We start from the raw sequence: 13,197 nt of genomic DNA on the forward strand, positions 1-13,197 counted from the left end.
GCATCTCTGGCCTGTACCCCAGATCTGTGTAAATGAATAAATAAATCTTTGAAAAAAAAAAGTCATAAAAATTTAGATCAGGGTTTTCTTGTAATTAAAAAGGGCCCTCCCCAGTGGTGCAGCAGGTTAAAGCACAGCACTATGCTAAAGCCACTTCAGCACGAGTTCCATGCCCGACCTGGAGGTGACCACATGGCGTGGCAGACCTCTCCTGACCTGCCCGCTGTTCCCCTCAGCAGTGTACTTGGTCGATCTGCCTGTTATGCTCTTCACTCTGGTGAATCCTCTCACCATCCCTGCACCTCTGGCCGGTACCCCAGCTCTGTATGCAGAAATAAATAAATCTTTTAAAAAAAGGAATTCATATTCTCTGTAATGCCCCTTAGATTATATAACAAGTTATTACTGAACATTTTATTTGCTATAATAAAAATAATTAAAACACTTTCCCCTGCATTTACTGTGAAACCTATTGAACTATTGTAGCACTTTATAGTTCATCAAATAGTATTTCTAAAGGCACCCAGGATTCATTTGAAGATGTTTAAAGAAAAGATTAAAATTTGAGGGCCCTCCCTAGTGACACAACAGGTTAAAGCAGAGCACTATGAAGCATTCCACAGTCACTACAGCACAAGTTCAATCCCGAGACAGGGAGGTGACCCACAGGGCACAGCAGACCTCTCCTGTCTCACCCGCTGCTCCCCTCAGCAGTGGATTTCAGTGGTTCTGCTCCCCATTCTGTCTCTGGTGAATCCTCTAACCCCACGCACCTCTGACTTGTACCCCAGTTCTTGTATGCATAAATAAATAAATCTTAAAAAAAAGAAAATATTAAAATTTGATAATCTGCTTTTTGGAACACCTATTTTCAAAATGTCAATATTGCTATAAAAATCATTTCTTTTAGAACAAAATACAAGTAGGAAAACAGGTTCATGTCAAATACTCTAAAAATAACATTAAAATTTCTTAGTAGTTTTCACTGTAATGGCAGGGTATCTTTGACCTATTGTGAATAAACCATCAACAGTCTGAATACAGTTGTGCAGAATAGAGCAAGTATTTGTTTTTAAAACAAAGTTTCAGGCTTATTTCAGATTACTGGAATTAGTTTTTTTTTTTTCTTTTTTTTTTTTCCCCTTTGCAATCACTCTTTTTTACACAGGTGAAATGAGTTCTGATTTTTCTATAGCCATAAGATAAAATAAGAATCTTATCAAATGGTTTGTTTGCTTTGGTCAAGAAGAACCACTGGGATAGAGAGGACGAGCCAGAGAGAACATGACTGATGGCAGAGAAGAAAAATAGGTAACACCGCATTTTCTAAATTATATGCCAGTGGGCTCCATAGGAGATGAATTAATTCTCCCTGACACACACACACATTCGGACGTGCTCACACACTCACAGAATTTAATGTTTTGGCAACTTTGGAAATGGCTGAGTTTCACAGTGTTCAGCAGAGCTTTAAAATGCTGATAGAGTTAGTGTGTAATTCCTTGCCTGCACTAATAATGGTTTGATTTCCTATAATGAAATGTGGAATGTAGCTTTTCCCAGGCATATTAACCCCAGATTCTCCAGGGGTGACTGGGTACAGTTGGATAACTCAAATTTGGTAATCAGAGAAAAATCCATTCATTCTCATTTTTACTTTCCATTCTCCTACATCCTTCTCAACTGTACCTTTCTGAATGTAGGGTGCTATTTTGGGGAGCTACCAAACTGTTCACTTATCTGTGTTGACACTTGATTATTTAGGGATTCAATTTGTGTCATCTCTGCCCCAGACTTCTTTCTAGACTGAGATATTTCATGCTTATCACCATCACCATCAAAGGAAGTAAAGAAGAAAAGAGTAGTGATTTAAACTTCCTTTGGAAATGAGTGGACTCCAGTTAACTTCTGCGAGATTAGGAGTAAGGTCCAGACTGTCTTTCTCCAAACTAAATTTTACATGAATTATTTTAAAATCATGATAGTATATTATATATGTATGTGAAAAGGTTAATTTCAAAATTCTACTCTTGGTACTCAAGCATCAAGAACATATACAACAGAACAAAATCATATGGAACTAAATATTGAAGATCTTGAAAGAAGACAGTTAATTATTTTGGAATGCTCATTAGGTCTTAGGTACCTACTGAAGTATTTCCTATACATTACGTTGTTAATACTTGCAATTATAATTTTCCTCACATTTTTTATGAGGAAGTGAGCAAAGTAAAGAGCTCATTTAATAAGTAACTGTGCAACTTATAAACAGCTCTTTTGACAATGGCACTATTCAAATCAGCATTTTTATTATGTCACGATGCTTTAGGAGTGGGCATTTTTCATTTACACTTGGAGTATAGCGCCTGGCTATATATAAGAAATGTTTTAAGTTGAATCCAATATGCCACTTTTAATCCAGAGGGATCTTTTCAAATGGAAACTCATTTTTAAATATCTGTGTCAGAGATGATCTTCTGACTGATCTGAGTGTTAGAAAGAAGTCAGCGGATGAGTAAGCAAAAAGGGTAGTTGTAGATTATAATAAACATTCATACATTTATGACAGTTTGTAAAATGGAATGCCCTTTGAAGAAGTCTACCTGTCCTATTTCATATCCTATGGAGTTATCCAATGACATATAATTAGCTATCACTATTAAAATTACCTAAAATGTTCGCTTGAAGGATATAAAAATATTAGAATCATTGACAGAAATGATGACGAGGGACAACAAAAAAGTTAAATGCTATTTTAATAAAATGCTGGTATATTCTTCTGAAATAGGGAGGATTGCACTCTTCCTCGCTTTCTTATTCAGTGAGATCATGCTTACAGGAAGGTGAGGGTAACAGCACTTTTCCCTCTAACCCACTTACAAATGGCTAGGTCTTTTACCAGTAACTCTAACACACTGGATTTCTCATACATTTTTTACTTTCTGTATTACTCTATTAAACATGACAAGATTTGGAAAACATGCTGTGAGCTAATACTCTTATTTATTTAAATGTTGATAAGTATGTCAAGAGATGTCATAGATTCAAAGACAGATTAGCAGTTTTTCCTACTGTTTGACATAGAGTATCTGGAGAATTTTTATAATAAGGAATTCTGAGTAATTATTTTCTGGAAGATGCTTCCCAACATCCAGTCATCTTGCCTCCCCAAATTAGATGTTTTAAAAGATTTATTTATTTATGCAGACAAGAGCTGGGGTATTTTTCAGAGGTGCAGGGGGTGAGAGGATTCACCAGAGACAGAGTGGGGAGCAGAACAGGTGGATCCACTGAAATGCGCTGCTGAGGGGAGCAGCGGGCGAGACAGGAACAGTATGCTGTGCCACTTGGGCCACCTTCCTGGCCAGGGATTGAACTTGAGATGCAGCAGCTTGAATAGCTTCCTAGTGCTATGCTTTAACCTCTAGGGAGGACCCTCCCCAAATTACATTTTAATTTTTTCTAAACAAATTTTTCCCGAAATATTTAACCTTCTAAGTATGTAGAGTGACTGAAATAAGCCTCATTACTATTTGGACTCTGGATGCATAATTTATGAATCCTTTAGTTTCAAGCACAATTTTAACACCTTAACAGGTGTGAAGTTCAAATGCTGACATTCATTGCTATTAGTAACTGACTGTGTGACAAGCTCACCCTTGTTACCACTTATTCCCTGTGAGTCCTCTGCTTCCACCAGCCTGTGCTTCTCTGACATGGACACACCCTCATGTGTGTGTGTGTGTGTGTGTGTGTTTCCTTGATCTCATTCTCACTGTTGTTACTACATAGGGTGACCACTCCTCAGTTAGCCACTCTCATCCAAACACCTAGGAGGCATTCCTGATCACTCACTGTGCTACAACTGTGCTCCTTAATGTGGACATAAACGAATGAAACAGAACTTGCCATCCTGTAAATTTGTCCTCACAGAGAAAGCAAGCATAGAGTTAATACCACTCCTAGGTATTTATCTGAAGAATATGAAAACAGGGGCCTTTGGTGGTGCAAGGGATTAAGTCTCAGCTCCATCAAGCTCTCCACAGCCACTGCAGCATGAGTTACATCCCCAGCCAGGGAGCTACCCACATGGCACAACAGACCTCTCCTGTCTCCCCCCTGCTCCCTTCAGCAGTATATGCCAGTAGATCTGCCTGTTCTGCTCTGCACTCTGTCTCTGGTGAATCCTCTCACCTCCAGCACTCTGGCCTATACCCCAGCTCTTGTATGCATAAATAAATTAAATCTTTTATGGAAAGAATATGAAAAAAATGAACAGGACTAGACACTTGCACCCCTGTGATCACTGCAGCCTTGTGCACTACAGCAAAGACATGAAATCAGCCAAATACCCATTAATGACTGGATAAAGAGGTGATGTGCATATCAATTTCATTAGAAAATAAAATTATCTCTAGTGAGACAATGTACTGATAGATGGATTGCAATGCTAAGTGAAAAAAGCCAGAAAGTGAACAGTTATCAGTGGTTTTACTCACTTGTGGGATATAAATAACCAAAGATAACAAACTGGCAAAATACAACAAAAATGGCTCCCAGATTCTATGATAATATGATGGCTTCCATAGGTGAAGAGGAAAGGCAGTGGGAATGGGGGTGAGTGCTGTGTGAGAGTGGGTGAGTGAAACACAGATATATATCTGGTTGTGCAACATTAGTTCTGGAATTACATAATTTATAAGTGAATGGTAAATCAGTGGAATTTGATTTTTAAAAGAACAAATAGATAAATAATACTTGGGCTTTGACAGTGTTAGGAAGCTCTAATTTGGATTGAGAATGAGATTGGGGTGGAAGCCTGCTCGAGATGGGGTGATCAAAGAAAGCTTGATGGTGGTCTTCATGGCACTTACTGGTGGTTCCTTCCAGTCTTTTCTTCCCAATCAGATTTTAAGTATCTTGAGGGCACCTGATACATCATAGACATCTGCTCCATCCTCTTCAGAGTAAGAGGGGTAACTCTCAGCACTAACCACCCACTAAATAACCTGGAGAATTTTAAGATATACTGATCACTGGGTCATATTAGACTGGGGGTCCTGGTTGGGGGTGGGGCTTTTTTGTTTGTTTGAAAGATCCCCAGGTTTTTGAGTGGACTCAGAAAAACCTACCTGATAGCAATATACATCAGCTTCTCCGGCTCTTCCTCTGCAGCCCTCTTCTCCACACTACGGGTGGGCCAGTCTAGCTAAAGCTTTGTGCTTGGGAATTGTCTACTTCCAGGTAGGATTCTAGTCAGTGTGTAAATGACCCTTTAAAGGAAATAGCTGAAAGGGAAGAACAGAGGCAAAAGAAAGCTTCTGCATGACATGTCTGGATGGTACCAAAGGAAAAAAATTCCAGGCTTTCTAGAATCCCTCTTTTTGTAGTATGCAGACTTATTACAGAGAGGAAGGCAGTAATGTAGAACCTAGTCAACTCTTTTCTAATCTGGAAGATTCTCGACTTCACCTGTGTCTCCCAAGCAACTTAAACATCCAATGAAATTATAACATAGTAGCAAAAGCTATTTCCGGTGGATTTTCACAAATGAAATGCTAAACATCCTTTGTCAAGTTTTATATAACAGAAGAGGTACATTATTAGACCCCAAATAGCAGCACTAATGCTAACTGTGTATCTGTGTCGAGCGGCTGGGTCAGAGCCACTATTAGACACCATGGCTATATTTGCTGTAGCCACGTGACTCAGCACAGATGCCCTGCTTTTTGTGATAAATAGGTCCTGCCCCACCTTACACTCCCTTGTCCACACTCACACACACACACACACACACACACACACACACACAAGCTCACTCAGTTTTCTCGGGATGAGATGCAGATCATTTTGAACTGACAGTGACTTTAAATATTAAAGCATAGAAAGAATTTGAGAACTTGCTTTTCTGGGTATTTTGGTTAGCACAAATTGTGCTTTTTTAAATACAGATGTTTTAATGAGAACAGTAAAACCATCTTTTCTGTTTTATGCTGCTTGACTTAGCTATACACACACACACACACACACACATATATGTATGCATTACAAGGTTTTGAGGGTCACTTGAAAATGTGTGCCAGAGTGGTTTTAACTCTGAATGTTTATACAAAGGAAGCATTAGTATTGGAACCCCCAGAAGGTACAAGAGCCTTTGAGGGAAACTCACTGTATTTGAGGCAGCGGAGACAAAGCAAGTGTCCACTGCTCTCTGTGAAGATAATTGACTATGGCCAAAATGAAAGCACGTTGTTATTAGAATCATGAGGAGCTTGTGCATTTACAAAAATGCTCTGGTTCTGTGTTGGCCTGTAAAGGCAGAACACGCTTCCACTGAGGCTGCTGTCTGAGCATAGGTGTGGATTCTCCAGCCACTTCCTGTGGAGAGGCACTTACTGGGCTCCACATCACTGAGACTTGCTAAAAATTCATCTCCATGACTTTTGCTTCAACTGTCACCTGCTGTCAACCTCTGAGTTTCATATACTTGGGTCTTATATTCATCGCCATGGAAATTTGGCAAGCACCCATTATTCAGGAGCAGTTTAATTGAGGGCATCTTCATAAAAAGATAAAAGGCAAGATTGCCAATCCTGACCTTTGAGAACCAGCCACCCAGTGTCAGAGTGAAAATGTCTCAGGCTTTGTGTCAAGAGCTGAGTCTAGATGGTCCCCACCAATGTGTCTGTGGATGGTACAGGACTGCCAGGAGGTGGGAGGGCAGCTCCTCTTCTCTGAGGATAAGTGTTTTACAACATTCATTAACCTAAGGGTCAGGCCTTTAAATCAGGAAGTTCAAAGGCAGTTGTTTAAATAACCGAGTGAGTATGAGTCCAGTTGAAAAAAGCCAGAGAGTTGAAAATTAAAGCCAACTTTGTCTTGAAAAGCCAGACTTTGTGGAAACCAGGAGTTCTGTAGCACCCCCTGGCACACCCCCACACACATACTTTGAAATTTCCTGGCTTGTGTCCGTTTTTGTCACAACCCTACTGTTTGTAAACAAAAGTGTCCCTTATGCTAACAAATGTGGGCTTTTTCCCCACAGTGAAGGCTTTGAGGACCCTCTGAACCTCAAAACTACAAAATCTCCTAATGTACTTTTGGGCGCCTGGGTTATTTTAAAGCATAATCAAGTCCCACAAAACTACATTTGTAAGTACAGGACTAGAAATAAGTGATTTTTTTTTTTAAAGAAAGCGGGACTTTCTTCAGCACACCCCTTTCATCTCCAAAGTGCTTCCAAATAGAATTCCTTTCTCACAGCTCAGTGGTGAGCTGTGTAGCCGTTTCAAATGATTTATTCTCCTTTTAGGTGAAATGATGGCACACACAAAAAAGGGTATTCACTCATTTACTTGGTCATCCATTCATTCATTTTCAAAGAGTTTAACTGCACGTGGAAACATTACATTGACATACAAAAGGCAAGCCTGGTGGAGAATGGGTTGGGGCTGATCTGATCCCTGATGACTTTCAAGCAGAAAGAATAGCCAAACAGTTTGCCCTTTGAGTTGCAGTATTGCTTTCTTCTAACTTATTTATTCATGTATACAAGAACTGGGGTGTAGGCCAGAGGTGGTGGTGGGGCGAGTGGGGAGAGGGCTTTGAGAGTGGGGAGCAGCTCTAATGAAACACCCTGCTGAGGGGAGCAGTGAAGAGGCTGGAGGGGTCTGATGCACCCTGTGGTGCACTCTCAGACCATGGTGGTGAGAGTGCTGAGACTTAGCCCCTAAGCCACCAGGGAGGCCCCACAATACTGCTTTTCAGGAATGTGGTTCCCTTTGTCCTGCCACAAAGGCTCTCTCTGGGGAGGATAACCGAACTGGTCCTGGTGTCCACAAAACACCACTGCCCAACCCACTATCTTGAAGTTGTCTATAGTAAGATGCACCATCAGGTGAGCAGGGACCAGGAATCAGCTGGAAATCCCAGGCTTGGAATTGGGAGGGTGAGGAATGAAGCGCAAATGTTTGCATGGCCGATGCGGCACAGTCAGCACAACCTGCAGGGGAAAGGCGTGAGCAGGAGGCCTGGAGGAGCCCTGGCCGTTCCCACCAACATCCAACATGGAGATTCCAGAGGGGCTGGAGGAGTGAGTAGGGGATTTTGTTTGTGAAATAGGTCAGTAGGACCCTGTTTATTCTAGCTTATTTGATTTGGTGTAAGCTTGGCGCAGGGTAATCCCTAGGGAAAGGGGAGGTTCCAGGTTCCCTGCCCCACCCTAAGGGAGGCTGGGGCTGAGCAGGGAGGGGAGGCTGGAGAAGTGGGTGGGGAGGAAGGCGGTAAAGGAGCCTGGAGGAGGCACACGGAACAGACATGTGAAGAAGCTGCACTTGCTTCTCGACTTTGCACTTGGGGATATGGAAGGAGACAACTGAAAGAAACAGAGACCTGCAGGGAGGCCGACAATGGCATCTTTATCTTGATTTTGTTTTTTCTTCCAGGCGTGCCTGTCCCCTTCTGCCCTTTCCCTTGGGTCCCAAGCAGAAGGTGCCTTAATCTGTAGGGGAGGGGGTGCTTTCAGACCTCTGGGGCTCTGCCTTAAGCCATCCATGTTTGGCTGGGCATTTGCCCGTGAGGGGATGGGCAACTTGGGGCATTTCGTGGAGAAACATAAACATATTCTTTCTCTTGTCTGTATCACACACTAATTGCGTTAAAGTTCCTTTCCACTGAAGGTCTTATACACTAGAGGATGGTTTGTCTTGATGCAGCAGATGGCAGAACCTATTTAGAGCTTCCAGGTTTGAGGGTCCTGGAATACCCCTCATTCTGCCCTGTGACAAGCTGGCAACAAAGAAATCTCTAGTCACTGATGACTTCCCAGACAACCTGAGCTCTCTCAGACCCCCTTACTGCGAAAACCCAGCTGGTTGCCTTCGCCCCAGCCCCTTTCTCTGCCCCTCCTGGACATGTGGCCAAGGAAGCCAATCTCTGAGAGGAACCCCATCTTTCAACCACCAACCCATTACTAAAATATATGTTTTGCATGAGAATCGTTCAGAAGTTGCAACTTTCTTGTATTTTGCCATGTTCAGGTGCCTTCACATACTCTTCATATTTGGAAAAGTGCAGACATTAGCCTCAGAGTCAGAAAAGGAGGATGCATCTCCTCACAAGCTTCTTCCCCTGCCTCATGGGGCTCTGACCTGTCCTTCACCCTCACTCATCTGAGCACAGGTTTGAGGACACCTTACCCTAGAAGTGGGAGATAATACAGACTCTAATACAGACTCCCTTGGCACCTATGTGTAAAATCTTCGGAAACATTAATTCTCCTGGCCAGCTCCCAGTCTGCCATGTCTCCCCATTTGTGTTCCCCTAAGCTTCACCCTCTCCTGGCCTCTTTGGGGGGTTGTCAGTGCCTCCCGCAGCTCCCAGCTCCGTTTCATTTGCTGTTTCTGGTCATTTGTGGTCTGTGAAGCCAGATAATCAAGACTATCCTTTTCCCCAAAACAATGGAGCTCAGATCCCAGGGATGGCCTGACTTACCTTCCCATGATTGGTAAGCTTGGTCTGGAGTTCATGAATTTTTTACATTTATTTAGACCAAGTCACAATTCAGTTTGCTTCCTTGTTTTTTTTTTTTCCTGGTATAATTAAGGAGAATAGCTAGTCACATCTTTTTTTTTTTTTAAGATTTATTTATGCATATAAGAACTGGTACACGCCAGAGGTACAGGTGATGAGAGGAGACAGAGACAGAGTAAGGAGCAGAATAGGCAGATGGACTAAAATGCACTGCTGAGGGGAACAGCAGGCGGATAAAGAGAGGTCTGCCTTACCATGTGGGTCAACTCCCTGGCTGGGGATCGAACTCAAGCCGCAGAGGCTGCAGATAGCCTCATAATGCTGCGCTTTAACCTATTTAAATGTCCCGCCATGCCCTCGAGATAAAGTTAGAACTCAAGATCTCACTCAAGACCTCCCTTCAGTTCCAGCCCGGTCTGGCTCCTAGGACGCCCCATCTCACCCCCACGGCTCCACGGCCTTGCAACTCTGTTCTGCTACTTGCTCTTCTCCTTGTCCACTGTCCCTTTCCCACCTTTACCTGGAGAATTCCTGAGTGTTCTTCAGGATATGTGACTCATCAGCTCCATCTGGAAGTGTCCCAGTACAGAGGTAGTCCTCTCCGAGCTCACCTGGCACACTTTCCACCATGTTGTCATTGCTCCTTGGCATCAAGTCTCCCCACAAGCTAAGGAGCTGCTCAAGGGCGAAGAGCCTGACACAGAATCTGGCACCCAGGGGGGCTTCACTAGCGGTGCGAAACACAGTAAGCCCTTCCTGTGTGCCAGCCAGCCCACTCACGATAATTCGTGCCATTGCTCCCAAGGGTGATGGGCTCTTTGTGACATAATGGTGTACAGGTAAATCTCCATTGTACAGATTCTAAAGTTTATCCTGAAAAGGATTGTCTGAAGGAAATGATGTTGGATTTCCAGGTAAATGGCAAAAAATGCAAAACACAGTAGTCTGCCTGATAATGTTGGAAAGATCCTGATACATCAGGAAGCGGTTCCTGCAACTCTTGATTTTTTTTTTTTTAAAGATTTATTTATTTGTGCATACAGAACTGGGGTACAGGCCAGAGGCTCAGGGGCGGTGAGAGCTTCACCAGAGACAGAGTGGGGAACAGAACAGGCAGATCGATGAAGTACACTGCTGAGGGGAGCAGCGGGCGGGTCAGGAGAGGTCTGCCACGCCATGTGGTCACCTCCGGGGCAGGCGGGATCGAACTCATGCGGAAGCGGCTTTAGATTCTCAGTGCTGTGCTTTAACTTGCTGCGCCACCAGGGAGGGCCAACTCTTGATTTTTTTCTGTTCAATTGCCATTAAATCCAATTTAGAATTTTTAAATATCTATTTTTTGTTGGGATTTCTTGTAGGGAAAAATAACACATGTGATAATTACAATAACAAGTGTACTGAACCTGATAACTCCTGCAGGAAGTGCCATAAACCAAATCTTTTTTTTTTTTTTTTTCCCTCAAAGAGGATTTGCTTTTATCAAAGGAAAGCAGCAAGTGAAACTTGGTTAAAAGTGGGGAGTAAAGCAATGGGCCTCTACTGGGAAAGGCTCAGTCAGTGTAGTGATACCTTTTATCCTTTTTCTTTGGACAGTTCTTCTTATCTTCACTAGAAAGGAAATTCTTTTTCAAAACACCTAAAATACATCAGCATGCTTAAATTATCCTTTGCTCTTAGTAGAGGGTGAGGAGGGAAAAAAACTTTAGTCATCATCCCCAGATGAGGGAGAAGTCGTTCTGAACAACTGTTGAACATAAGGCAGTGGGATTCTGGTGTGTAGTACCAGTTTTGTGTTTATGAAGACGTGTGTGGGGAAGTCAGGTCTAGAGAGCGTGCCCCCCAAGTGATTAGCAGTTCTCTGTCCCTGGGGAATGAAAGGGGGGCTTTTATAATTTATTTACTCCACGCATTTCCATTTTGGTTGAGGGTTTTGTTTTGCTTTTACAATAACCATGCACCACGTTTATAAATGCTTACTAGCCAGTAAATTTGTTGTAATTGGTTAACTGGAAAGTAGCTCACATTACATTGTCTGACTGTGTGGGGCATGGGTACCCTGGGCACCCCTCAGAGGCTGGTGAGCTTGGTCCCAGCCTCATAGTAACTTGGGCAAAATGGCTTGAAGTTCCCATCTTCCCATATCGCAACACGAGCTGTTCCTGAACTTACTCATTTTTATTTATTTTTTTATATCATTTTTCATTTTGTGCATTTTTTCAATCTCAGTTGTAATCTCTGTGGGCTTCCCACCACCAGTTTCCCCATGTGCCATCACCACAGTCCCGTGCACTCTTCCCACCCCAGTTTTGATCCCATTCCTCTCTCCACCTCATAACATGTCTGGTTTATAGTTGTTTGTTGTTTTCATTTTTACTTTATTGCATTTGCTTCTCTTTTCTTTACCCCCCTGACCCTTACGCTCCTGCAATGAGTGAAATCATCTTTTTCTTTTCTTTTTCTTTCTGGCTCATTTCACTAAGCATGATCCCTTCCAGCTCCATCCATGTTGCTGCAAATGGATGAGCTTTATCTTTTTTGATTGCCAAGTAATATTCCATTGTGTATATGTACCATATCTTTTTAACCCAGTCGTCTATTTGGGGGCATTAAGTTCAGTAACACTGGCTTATTACATGATACAGGTTTCAGGTGTCCAGCCTTATGAATCAACATGGAGATTCTGCTTTATGCTCAGACGTGTTCTTCTATGAGCCAGAACTAAGTGTGAAATCATGTTCTTAGGACAAATACTGGGTAATAGTGATGGATTTGCATGGATGATTGCCACAGCTGGGTTTTCTTCTGTCTTCCCCTCTTGATAGTCAACTTGAGGTTTACAAGTGAAACATGCAACTTGGGACAATACCACCAGTCATTCTCAATGCTGTAGGAAGCTGTCTGAACTCATAATACTTAGTTGTGTACACATGGGTGGGGCCACTGCACCTGGGGTGCCCCTGAGGAACAGGCAGGACCACAGGAATGTATCAGATAAGGGGACCTCTAAAAGGGCTGAGAGGAAGAGAGAGGGAGAGTGCATAAAGGTGAGGTCAGGGAGGTGAAACTGAGTTTGTCATGGGCTCTGAGTGTTGAGCGCAATGGCGGGAATGAGAGATGGAGACCACAGTTATGCACTAAAACAAAACAAAACTGTAATGAATCAAGAGTCGAAGAACAGGCTGGGAACAAATCTCAGACTCAGTATGCCCCTGAACTCCTGTTACCCATACTTGCTGGTGCATTGTTTCCTATTAAAAATATGGCCACGTATATACATAATTTCTGTCCCAAAACTGTAGTGATGTTGATATAGACCAAAGGGCTTACTTGGTGATTCAACTCAAAACTGTATTGCTTTCTGGACAGTTCTTTCATAATAATATTTGATAAGGTATCAAGTAAGTCTTGCTACATATTGATTTCAACATGTGCAGGAAGATCCAGGCACTTGGCTTCCTGTCTTCCTCTCTATCAAATATCAATGTGTCACCAAGAGAGGTAGTTCCACCAGTGACATTTACAATGATTGACTATGACAGGGTGAAGCTTGTTTTGAATTACTTCAGAATACCTCTTTCTCTTTCTTTCTTTCTTTCTTTCTTTCTTTCTTTCTTTCTTTCTTTCTTTCTTTCTTTCTTTCTTTCTTTCTTTCTTTCTTTCTTTCTT

General features: G+C 42.4%; 1 protein-coding gene across 2 annotated transcripts in view; it reads left to right on the forward strand.

Moving 5' to 3' along the window:
* Window positions 1-13,197, forward strand: part of PHACTR2 (phosphatase and actin regulator 2) — a 175,810-nt gene that overhangs the window by 5,226 nt on the left and 157,387 nt on the right. The window lies entirely within an intron of this gene.

Source organism: Condylura cristata, unplaced genomic scaffold (genome assembly GCF_000260355.1).
Source record: "Condylura cristata isolate star-nosed mole 26May11 unplaced genomic scaffold, ConCri1.0 scaffold00001, whole genome shotgun sequence".
Taxonomy (NCBI): Eukaryota; Metazoa; Chordata; class Mammalia; order Eulipotyphla; family Talpidae; genus Condylura; species Condylura cristata.